Source organism: Chrysochloris asiatica, unplaced genomic scaffold (genome assembly GCF_000296735.1).
Source record: "Chrysochloris asiatica unplaced genomic scaffold, ChrAsi1.0 scaffold00118, whole genome shotgun sequence".
In the NCBI taxonomy this organism is placed as follows: domain Eukaryota; kingdom Metazoa; phylum Chordata; class Mammalia; order Afrosoricida; family Chrysochloridae; genus Chrysochloris; species Chrysochloris asiatica.
In genome coordinates, this window is record NW_006408636.1 from 5,615,627 (window position 1) to 5,626,462 (window position 10,836).

The following is a 10,836-nucleotide window of genomic DNA, read 5'->3' on the forward strand; positions in this document are numbered from 1 at the left end:
TTCTTTTTAGTCTTTTACAATAAAGGTCCTATGCAGAATTTCTCCTTTTGTGAATGACTAATTTCACTCAGCATAATGTCCTCAAGGTTCATCCATATTATGAGGTGGCTTGCAGCTTCCTTGTTGTTCTTCAAGGTAGCATAATATTCCATTGTGTGTATATATCACAGTTTGTTTATCCATTCTTCAATTGATGGGCACTTGGGCTGTCTCCATCTTTTGGCTATTGTAAATAGTGCTGCTATGAACATTGTTGTGCATATATCTATTTTTAAATTTAAGGTAATATTTAAATGTGACAATTTTTTCTAGTTAACTTTTTACAGCTTATTTCCATTGTGGTTAGAGAACATGTTTGTATGATTTAAAGTATTTCAAATTTGTTGATACATGCTTTATGGTCCATCTTATAGTCAGTTTTTATAAATTCTCTATGTGTACTTGAAAAATAAATGGTCTGTAATTGTTGAGTATAGTATTTTCAGAATTAAAATAGATCAAGTTCGTGTTGTTCACATATTATGTATCTACTTTTTGTCTGCCTTAGTCTATTAGTGACTGAGATAGTTAAGCTAAAAATTTGCCCTGGTGATTATATATTAATCCATGTCTCTTTTGTTTTAAGTGCCTTAGAGTCTGTTTTGATTCACATTGACCCTGTATAGTGCTTCCAAGGAGTGGCTGGTGAGTTTGAACAGCTGACCTAGTGCTTCAAACTGACTTTGCAGCCCAGCACATTAACCCGTAGCACCACACCAGGACTCCGTGTCTCTTTTAGTTCTGTCAAATTTTTATTTATATATTTTGAGATCATGTTATTTATTTATATATTTTGAGATCCTGTTATTAGGTCCTTTTTTAATTGGCACATTTCATCAGTTTTATTTAATGCAATTAGTGATAGATACACCATCATACTATTTGGGCTCTGTTTGTGATGTTTGTCCTGAATACCTTTTCTCTATTGATTTCTTTAATTCAGTTTTTTTATATCTGTTGTTAACTTGAGATCAGTGGGTGCCCTAAAGGTTAAAACATATTGTTGTTGTTGTTAAGTGCCATCGAGTTGGTTCCGACTCATAGCTACCCTGTATAGGATTTTCAAGAAGTGGCTGATGAACTTGAACCACCGAACTTGTAGTTCAAATCGACAGTGCAGTCTAGCACATTAACCCACAGAGCCACAAAGCTCTTTGAATTCTTCCTATGCAAAGCACAGACCACAGGATACTTTTAAGTCCATTCTCCCTCTGCCAATTTACATACAATTTTTGTTTTGTAATTAAATTATTTCTGTAATTGAATTCAAGTAGCCCCTGCTGGTGCAATGGTTAAGTGCTCAGCTGTTATAACCCAAATGTTGGAGGTTTGAACCCACATAGCAGCTCTGCAGGAGAATGATCTGGTGATTTGCTTCCATAAATATTACAACTTAGAAACCTTATGGGGCAGTTCTACCCTACAATATGGGGTCACTATGAGTCCAACATCGACTTGATGGTGTGAAAATGTGCCAGACTGCAAAGACTTTTGTACTGGTCGGTGATTCAAGCTCATCAGCTGCTCCTTGGAAACCCTATACAGGATTGCTATGGGTTGGAATTGACTTGACAGCACTTAAGAACAACAAAAACAATAATAGAAAAATATTAAATTTATACAAAATATAATTATGTTTGTTGTGTATGTTGTTATTAAGTGGTGTCAAGTAGGTTCTGACTCATAGTGACCCTGTATAGGATTTCTGAGGAGCAGCTGGTGGGTTTGAACCTTTGACTTTGGGGTTAGCAGTTCAGTGCTTATTCTACAACACCACACTAGGACTTCTTGTTGTGTATAGTAAATATTTATTTATGTTACACTTTCTGTTATACTCTTTTTCTTATTCTTTATTCCTTTCTTTATATGTAAGGTCCATATGAAATAATTTCCTTCTATCTGAACACATTCTGTGTGTATGTGCCAGTAATATTTTTTTCATTTTTTGTTTGTCTGAAAACATGCCTTTATATCTCTTTTATTTTGGAAGGACATTTTCATTGGGTGTAGATTTTATAGGATAAGCTGTAGGATAAGCACTAGACTGCTAACAACAAGGACTACAATTTAAAACTGTATCCTCAGAAACCCAGTACAGGGTTGCTATGAGTCAGAACAGACTCCAATGCACTTAACAATAAATTTATAAGCTTTTCTAAAAAAGAACTTTGGACATATCATACCATTGCCTACTGGATTATATTGTTTCTGCCAGGAAATAAGTTTCTGTTTTTATAAATGCTCCCTTGTAGGTGATTTGCCCTTTTCTTTTATTGCTTTTGATTTTCCTTGTTGTCTTTGGCTTATGTTCATTTTATTATGTTATGCTTGGGTATAGTTTTATTTATATTTATCTTCATTGAATGTGTGGCTTGATATATTTTGTCAGTTATGAAAAATTCTCAACCACTAACTTGGAATTCAGTTATAACCAAATTTAGAATTTTTCACTGTATTCTTTATTTCATTTATATACTTTTCTCTGTATGTGCTAAATAGCCCTGGTGTTGTAGTGGGTAACTAGTTGAACTGCTAACCGCAGGATCAGCGGTTTGAATCCACCAGTCTCTCCATGGGAGAAAGAAGAGGCTATCTGCTTCTGTAAAGATTTATAGCCTTGGAAACCCTATGCAGAGTTGCTATGAGACAGAATCAGTTTTACAACACACAACCACCATCACCACCTCTATATACTATTCCCTTTTCTCTCTGTACTTCATTATTAATTTTTTTTCTTATGGCTTTTCTTGCAATTCATGAATCATGTTTTCAGTTATGTGTGATTATCTTCCAGTAAGTTCTTAAATACAGTTATCATATATCTTATTTTTCCAGAATTTCCATTTCATTCTTTTTGGCAAGTTCTTTGTCAAAATTCACAGTCTAGTCTTCGAAAGTTTAAAACACAATTACTTGAAAATACATATCTGGTAACACCATATATCAATCCTTGAGTGTATATTTTTGTTGTCTATTATTTTAATTGCATTTCTATCACTTTGCCTCGCATCCTCATATGCCTGGTTATTATTGACTGAGTGGTGGACATTGAATATGAAAAATTGTAGTAGAAATTATCTGAGGCCTCACATGTTGCTTTTATTTAGAAAGGGTTTATGATGATTTCTAAGAGATAGTTAGAGGCAACTGGATAACCTTACATGGAATCATGCAATATTTATCCATTTGTGACTGAATTACTTACAGTCCTCTTCGCTTTCAGCAAGCAAGCTAGTGTCATCTGCATATTTCAGGCAGTTTATGAATTTTCCTCCAAACCTTATGCCATGTTCTATTCTTATTATAGTCCAGCTTCTCAGTGAATTTTCTCAGTATACAGATTGAATAAGTATGGTGAAAGGATACAACCCTGATGCATACATTCCCTTATTTTAAATCACATAGTATCTACTTATTCTGTTGGAGTGGCTGCTTCTTGGTCTCTGTACAGGTTTCAGGTGAACACAATTAAGTACTTTGGAATTCTTGTTCTTCGCAATGTTATCCATAATTTCTTATGATTCACACAGCTGAATGACTTTGCGTAGTCAATGAAATGCTGTTAAACATCTTTCTCATAATCTCTGCTTTTAGCTAAGACCAATTGACATCAGCCATGATATGCCTTGTTCCTTGTCCACTTCTGAATCCAGCTTAAATTTCTGGCAATTCCCCATTGATGTACTGCTCCAACCATTTAAAAATTATCTTCATAATTTTACTTGTGTGTGATATTAATGACACTGTTCAATAGTTTTGAATTCTCTTAGATTACCTTGCTTTGGAGTAGTCATGAATATGGATGTCTTCCAATTGGTTGGCCAGTTAGCTGTCTTTCAAATTTCTTGCCATATGAGTGAGCACTCCCATGTTGTATCCATTTGTTGAAACATTTCAATTTGTAGTCCATGAATTCTTGGAGCCTTGTTTTTCGCCAACGTCTTCAGTGCAACATGGAATTTTTACTTCAGCACCATCAGTTCTTGATCATAACCTGAAATGGTTAAATGTTGGCCATCATATAATAGATGAATCTTGAAAATTAGCAAAATGGAAGAAAAATAAAGCAATAGTTATGGAACTAACTGTGACTTATGGAAGTCTTATGTGTGTCAGTGTAGAGCTTTGTTTTATGTGATTTTCAGTGGCTGGTATTTCATAACAAGATGTCAGGTCTTTCTTCTGAAGCACTTCTGGGTGGACTTGAACCATCAACCTTTCATTTAGCAGCCAAGCACTTTAACCACTTGCACCACCAATTTGTGTGATCCCATTTCTATGAAAGGTGAAGAACAGGCAAATATATTGAGACCTGGGTCTGGTTGTGGAAATGAGGGATTAATTGTATATGAGCATGAGGGAGCTTATTGGGTGAATGTAAATGTTCTATATGTTGGAATGATGTAAGAGATATCATGAAGTTACACTATTTATTAAGTTGCTTAAAAAAATCATTGAAATGTATATCTAATTTGGTAAATTCTATGATGTGTAAATTTGGAGTCCTGGTGTGGTGCTCTGGTTTAATGTGCCAGACTGCAGAGCCATTTGAACTGCAAGGTCGGTGGTTCAAGCTCACCAGCTGCTCCTCAGAAACCCTATACAGGGTTGTTATGGGTTGGAATTGACTTGACGGCACTTAATAACAACAACAATGATATGTACATTTATCTGAATCAAGCTGTTATTTTAAAAAAAGATTTCTGGCAAATAGAATATTATTAATAAATGTGCCAGGGTTGTCGGTTGTTTCTGAGGATGATGTCTATGTTAATGGAAGACAACCTTTAAGTCTGTTCATGCAAATTATCCCTGAGTCTTTTGCCCACCCCCCAACAGATGTGTCAAGGGCCCATATCTAGAACCAATTTAATGAAGTTCTAAGGATAGGGGTTTAGTCCATGGTTTCAGTGTAGCCTCAGTGGTTCAAAAATGTTAATTGAGTACACTGTTGTTGTTAAGTGCAGTAGAATCACGACCCTGTCTGTTTTGGATTTCTGAGACTGTAAATCTTTGTGGGAGCAGAAAGACTTATCTTTCTTCCATTGAGTGGCTGGTGTGCTCAAATCACTGACCTTGTAGTTTGCAGTCTAATGCTTACCGTATAGTGCCACTGCACTGTGCAGAGTGTGATGAAATCTTTTGCCATTCCACTCCCATCACTCACATAACTTTTATTACAGTATATTGCTATAATTGTTCTATTTTATTAGTAGTATTGTTAACCTCTTACTGTGTTTAATGCACAAATTACAGTTTATCATAGGTATGTAGTTACAGGACAGATATAGTAGATTTGGTACTTTTTGTGGTTTCAGATGTCCATGGTGGTGGATAAGGAATGTATGTGTTGTGGATAAGAGAACTACATTAATATGAAAAAGCTCTATGGGTGATTTTGGTTTGCATTCCAGGGTGAAATCTGTGATTTGTGGATGTTGGATGGGTTGGTAAGGTTAAAGTTAGGGTGCTTGTGTGACCCCATGACTACTTACAGTAGAATGGTGTGCAGTCATCAAGAATCTTGACCCAGAACAATCTCTTGTCTCTATGTCTGTGTCTCACCTTCAAGTTTACTTTCATTGCATCTGATAGAAACAGCTTGTTCTTGCCCGATGCTACTTAGAAATGTCCCCAGAATAATAGAGTTAAAGTATATTATATAGATCATTCATCTATTGTTATGTTTTGTTGTTGTTGTTTTTTAGAAGCTTTAAAAAAAAAAATCTCTTTTGTAGCTAGAAAAGGTTTGGCAGAACCTGAATACCAGCATTCTGCAACCCAAAAGAAGCAGAGAACTGGAGGTTTCATCTTCAGCATCTAGGTTTTCCCTAACTGCCCAGGTTTTAGTCTGGCATCTACTTCATGGGCACTCCCTTACACTGTGCCTAGTCCTTCCTGCCCTAAGATTCTCTGGTTTCATTTCATTAGAGTACACCTCTTCTCTAAAGGATGTACCTTCATGTGTGAAATGGTAATACTTGGATATAAGGGTGTGACCTCAGGAGACAATATTTTTTCTTATATAGTCTTTAAAGCAATCTTGTCATTTGGAGCAATTCACATCATCCTCATCTTCTGTTGGTAGTTATGATGTACATAAGTTTGATCCTTGCCATAATCCTCCTCTACGGTTGTTGTTGTTGCATACTATTGATTTCATCCCAACTCATAATGACCCTATGTACTCTAGAATGAAACATTGCCTGGTCCTGTTCCTTCCTCGCAATGTTCCTGTGTTGGAGACCATTGTCACAGCCACTATATCAATCCACCTCATTGAGAATATTCCTGGTTTTTGTTGACCCTCTATGTTAACAAGCATAATGTCCTTCTCAAGTGACTGGTCCCTCCTGATGATGTGACCAAAGTACATGAGACAAGGTCTCCCCATCATTGCTTCTAAGCAACATTCTGGCTGTACTTCTTCCAACACAGATTTGTTTTTTATTCTGGCAGTTTATGGTATATATAATATTTTTCATCAACACCATAATTCTAGGGCATCAATTCTTCTTCAGTCCTCTTTATTCATTGTCCACTTTTCACATACATATGAAGCAATTGAAAATGCCCTGGCTTGAATCAGGTACACATTAGTCTTCAAAGTGACATCTTTACTTTTTAGTACTTTAAAGATACGATTTGCAGCAGATTTGTCAGATGCATTGTATAATTTACTGACTGCTGCTTCCACGGCTGTTGATTCTGGATCTGAGTAAATGGAAATCCTAGACAACTTTGATCTTTGCTTCCATTTATCATGATGTATATTAATCCAGTTATGAGGATTTTTGCTTATTTTATATTGAGGTGTGTACTCCATATGGCACTGTGGGTTAATGTGCCAGACTGCAAAGCCATTTGAACTGCAAGGTGGACAGTTCAAGCTCACCAGTCACTCCCTGGAAACTCTATACAGGGTTGCTATGGGTCAGAACCTACTCAACGGCACTTAACAACAACAACTCCATATTAAATGTTGTAGCCTTTGATCTTGATCAGTAAATGCTTCAAGTCCTCTTGGCTTTCAACAAGCAATGTTGTGTCATATGCATACTATAAGTTGTTAATGAGTCTTCCTCCAATCCTGATGCCCAGTCCTTTTTCTTATAGTCTAGCTTTTTGGACTATTTATTAAGCATACAGATTGAATAAATATGGTGAAAGAATACAGCCCTGACACACACTTGATTTTCAATGATAAAGTATCTTCTGGTTCTGTTCAACGAACTGTCTCATGGTCTATGCACAGGTTCAGCATGAGTGCAAATAGCATTCTGGAATTCCCATTCTTCTCATGGTTATCTGTAATTTGTTATGATCCACAATGCTGAATATCTTTGAATAGTCAATGAAACATGGTTACACATATTTCTGGTATTTTCTTGTTTCAGCGAAGATCCAACTATTATCAGCAATGATACCCCCCATTCCAAGTTCTTTTCTGAATTTGGTATGAATTTCTGGCAGTTCCCTGTAAATGCACTGCTGCATTTTAAAATTATGTTCAGCAAAAATTTGCTTCCATGTGGTATTAATGATATTGTTTAACAATTTCAACATTTTATTGGATCACCTTTCTTTGGACTGGGCACAAATATGTATCTTTCAGGTGGTTGGCCAGGTAACTGTCTTCTAATTTTCATTTGATTGAATGAGCACCTCCAGCATTACATCTGTTCGCTGAAACATTTCAGTTGGCATTCTGTTAATTCCTGGAACCTTCAGTGCAGCTTAAGCTTCTTTCAATACCATCAGTTCTTGATCATATGCTACCTACTGAAATGGTTAACTGTCTTCGGTACAGTGCCTTTGTGTATTTTTTCCATTTTTTAAAATGTTTAATTGTGAATTGTGTGATAGTTTACATGGGAGAACATTAGCTTTACATTCATCCTATCTTATATTGTTTCATTGTCATGGTTACAATCCCCTCCATGCATCATCAACAAACCAAATGGTATACCCTTCAAGCATGCCCCCTGGTCTTCAGCACCCAGCCCCTCTCCCTGTCTGGGTTTAGAGTCCCCAGCTGCTCCATCTCTCCATGTCATCATCTCTGCCTACATCTCTGGCATCACTGCTTCTCTGGGTAGGGTCCCACTCTTGGCTCTTCTCCCTTGAATGTTCCAGGGACCTCCACTCACAGTCAATCACTCCCCTCCTTTTGTTACAAAATGTCTACCTTTACATTTCTAACACTCACAGCCAGTCCTGATAACAATTATTCACTATTGTATCACAAGAGACCTATCCACATATCGTTTCATCAGCCCCACCCAGACATATTGGATACTACTCACTGCCCTCCACCTTCCTCCATGCCCTCTGAATCTAGGCTCCCTCTTGAAAGCTTTTAAGCCAGTTACGTCTTGCCTTTGTAGCCCCCCCCCCCACTCCATTATGGGTAGCCAATGTCCAAGTTGCCCATCCCTGTCTACTCTTTTGAGCTATTGCATCCATAGGTGTAGGTAAAGTTCATCAAATTGTATCAGATTACTCTTTTATTCGTCTTCTTCCTTCTTTTAGTTGAGCTCTGATCATCCAGTCATTGAATCCTGGTCAAGTGGGTATTACCTGCAAGTGTGGGTGTTCTTATGCGTATGCCCTCTATTCTTATCAGCAGGACGCGTCACTCTCCATTCTAATCCTCTGTGTCTATGTCACTGACTCTGGGCCCAAGAGTCCCTAGGTCTTGCCACACTCCTGGTCAACCAACTCACCACCTGGGTTCACAGGAGTCTATTGAATGCTGTAGGGCTTAGCTCACAGCTTCATTGCTGTTTTTCCCTCACTTCCCCTTATCAGTGACGAACGTGGTCACCAATCAGAGCTTGTATTCCCATTGAGTCTTAGTCTTGGAAGGGGGTTTGCCCTGCGGGGACCCAACCACTTGGCTTGATGTCTCCTGGGTGAGCAACTTGCTTGTTCTTGTAGTAATCAGTCGGACTGCCTTTATAGTTTTGTAATTTTAATATCTGTATCTCAGAGCACTGTTTTCCAAGGTTGTGCATATATCATTATTTACCTCTGTCCCACTTAGCCCATGTAAACCCACCTAATTGTTTTCCTGTCCACTTTGTCCTTCCATTGCCCCCCCCCCTTCTTGTGTACTGCCCCCCTCCCTAGCACCCAAACTATACTGTGTCTGTTTCCTACCCTGTGCTCCACCTTCCCCTCCCTCCCCTCACCCCACCTTCTCACATCCCAGTAAACAGCAATGAACACCACCCCCCCCCCCCATAGTATGGGTCCTTTTACTTAGTCATTTATAGTAGTGCTCCTATGTAGTATTTCTCCTTTTGTGACTGACTAATTTCACTCAATGTCCTCAAAGTTAATCCATGTAATGCGGTGGCTTGCAGCTTCCTTGTTATTCTTCAAGGTAGCATAATATTCCATTGTGTGTGTGTACCAAAGTTTGTTTATCCATTGTTCAGTTGATGGTCACTAAGTCTGTCTGCATCTTTTTGCTATTGTAAATAGTGCTGCCATGAAAATTGGTGTGTATATTTCTACTTGTGTTATGGCTCGTATTTCTTGTAGGTATTCCTAGTAGAGGAATTACTAGATCATAAGGTATTTCTATTTCCAACCTTCTGAGGAAGCACCATATTGCTTTCCAGAGAGGTTGGACCATTTTGCAATTCCACCAGCAATGTAGCAGTGTCGAGTCTCTCCACATTCTCAGCAGCACTTATTGTCCTCTACTTTATTGTTGTTTGCTATTATTGCTGGTGTGACATGATCTCTCATTGTTGTTTTGATTTGCATCTCTCTAATGGCTAGTGGCTGTGAACATTTTCTTCATATTTTGGTTGACTGCCTGGATCTCGTCCTTGGTGAAGTGTCTGTTCATATCCTATGCCCATATTTTAATGGGGTTATTTGTCTTTTTCTTGTAGAGGTGTTGTAGTTTCATATATATTTTAGAAATGAGTCCTTTGTCTGATGTGTCATTGCAAAAGATTTTTCTCCATTCTGTGGGTTCCCTTTTTATTCTTCTGGTGAAATCTTTTGATGTACATAAGTTTTTAATTTTTAGTATGTCACAAGCATCTATTTTGTCTACTTTTGTTTGTGCAGTTTTCAAAATGTTTGGTAGTCTGTGTGTTCCCTGAATTAGCTCCCTCACATTTGTCCCTATTTTTTTCATTGATGGCCTTCATAATTCTGGAATTCACATTTAGGTCTTTAATTCTTGTTGAATTGGTTTTTCTATATGGTGTGAGGTGAAGGTCTTGTTTCAATATTTTGCATATCACCTTGTAGTTCTGCCAGCACCATCTGTTGAAGAGACTATCACCTTCCCATGCAATATATTTAGGTACTTTGCCAAAAATCAGTTGGCTGTATGTGGATAGGTTGATTTCTGGATTCTCGATTCTGTTCCATTGATCAATGTATCTTTCATTGTACCAGTACCAAGCTGTTTTGACCACTGTAGCTGTGTAATAAATTTTGAAGTCAGGAAGTGAGAGGTTTCCAACCTTATTCTTCTCCTTAAGCAGTGCTTTGCTTATCCTGGGTGTCTTCCCTTTCCATATAAAGATTGTAATTGTTTTTTTTTCCATCTCTTTGAAGAATGTCATTGGAATCTGGATTGGGATTACATTATATGTGAGCACTGCTTTGGGCAGTATTGACATTTTCACAATGTTAAGTCTTCCTATCCAGGAGCATCATACATTTTTCCATTTTTCTAAGCCTCTTTTGGTTTCTTGTAGTAGTGTTTTGTAATTTTCTTTTTATAAGTCCTTTGTTTCTCTGGTTACATTTATTCCTAGATATTTC

General features: G+C 37.5%; 1 protein-coding gene across 4 annotated transcripts in view; it reads left to right on the plus strand.

Annotated features, from left to right (window-relative positions):
* EDA (ectodysplasin A) overlaps positions 1 to 10,836 on the plus strand; it is a 1,043,344-nt gene that overhangs the window by 60,307 nt on the left and 972,201 nt on the right. The gene's annotated exons all lie outside the window — the stretch shown is intronic.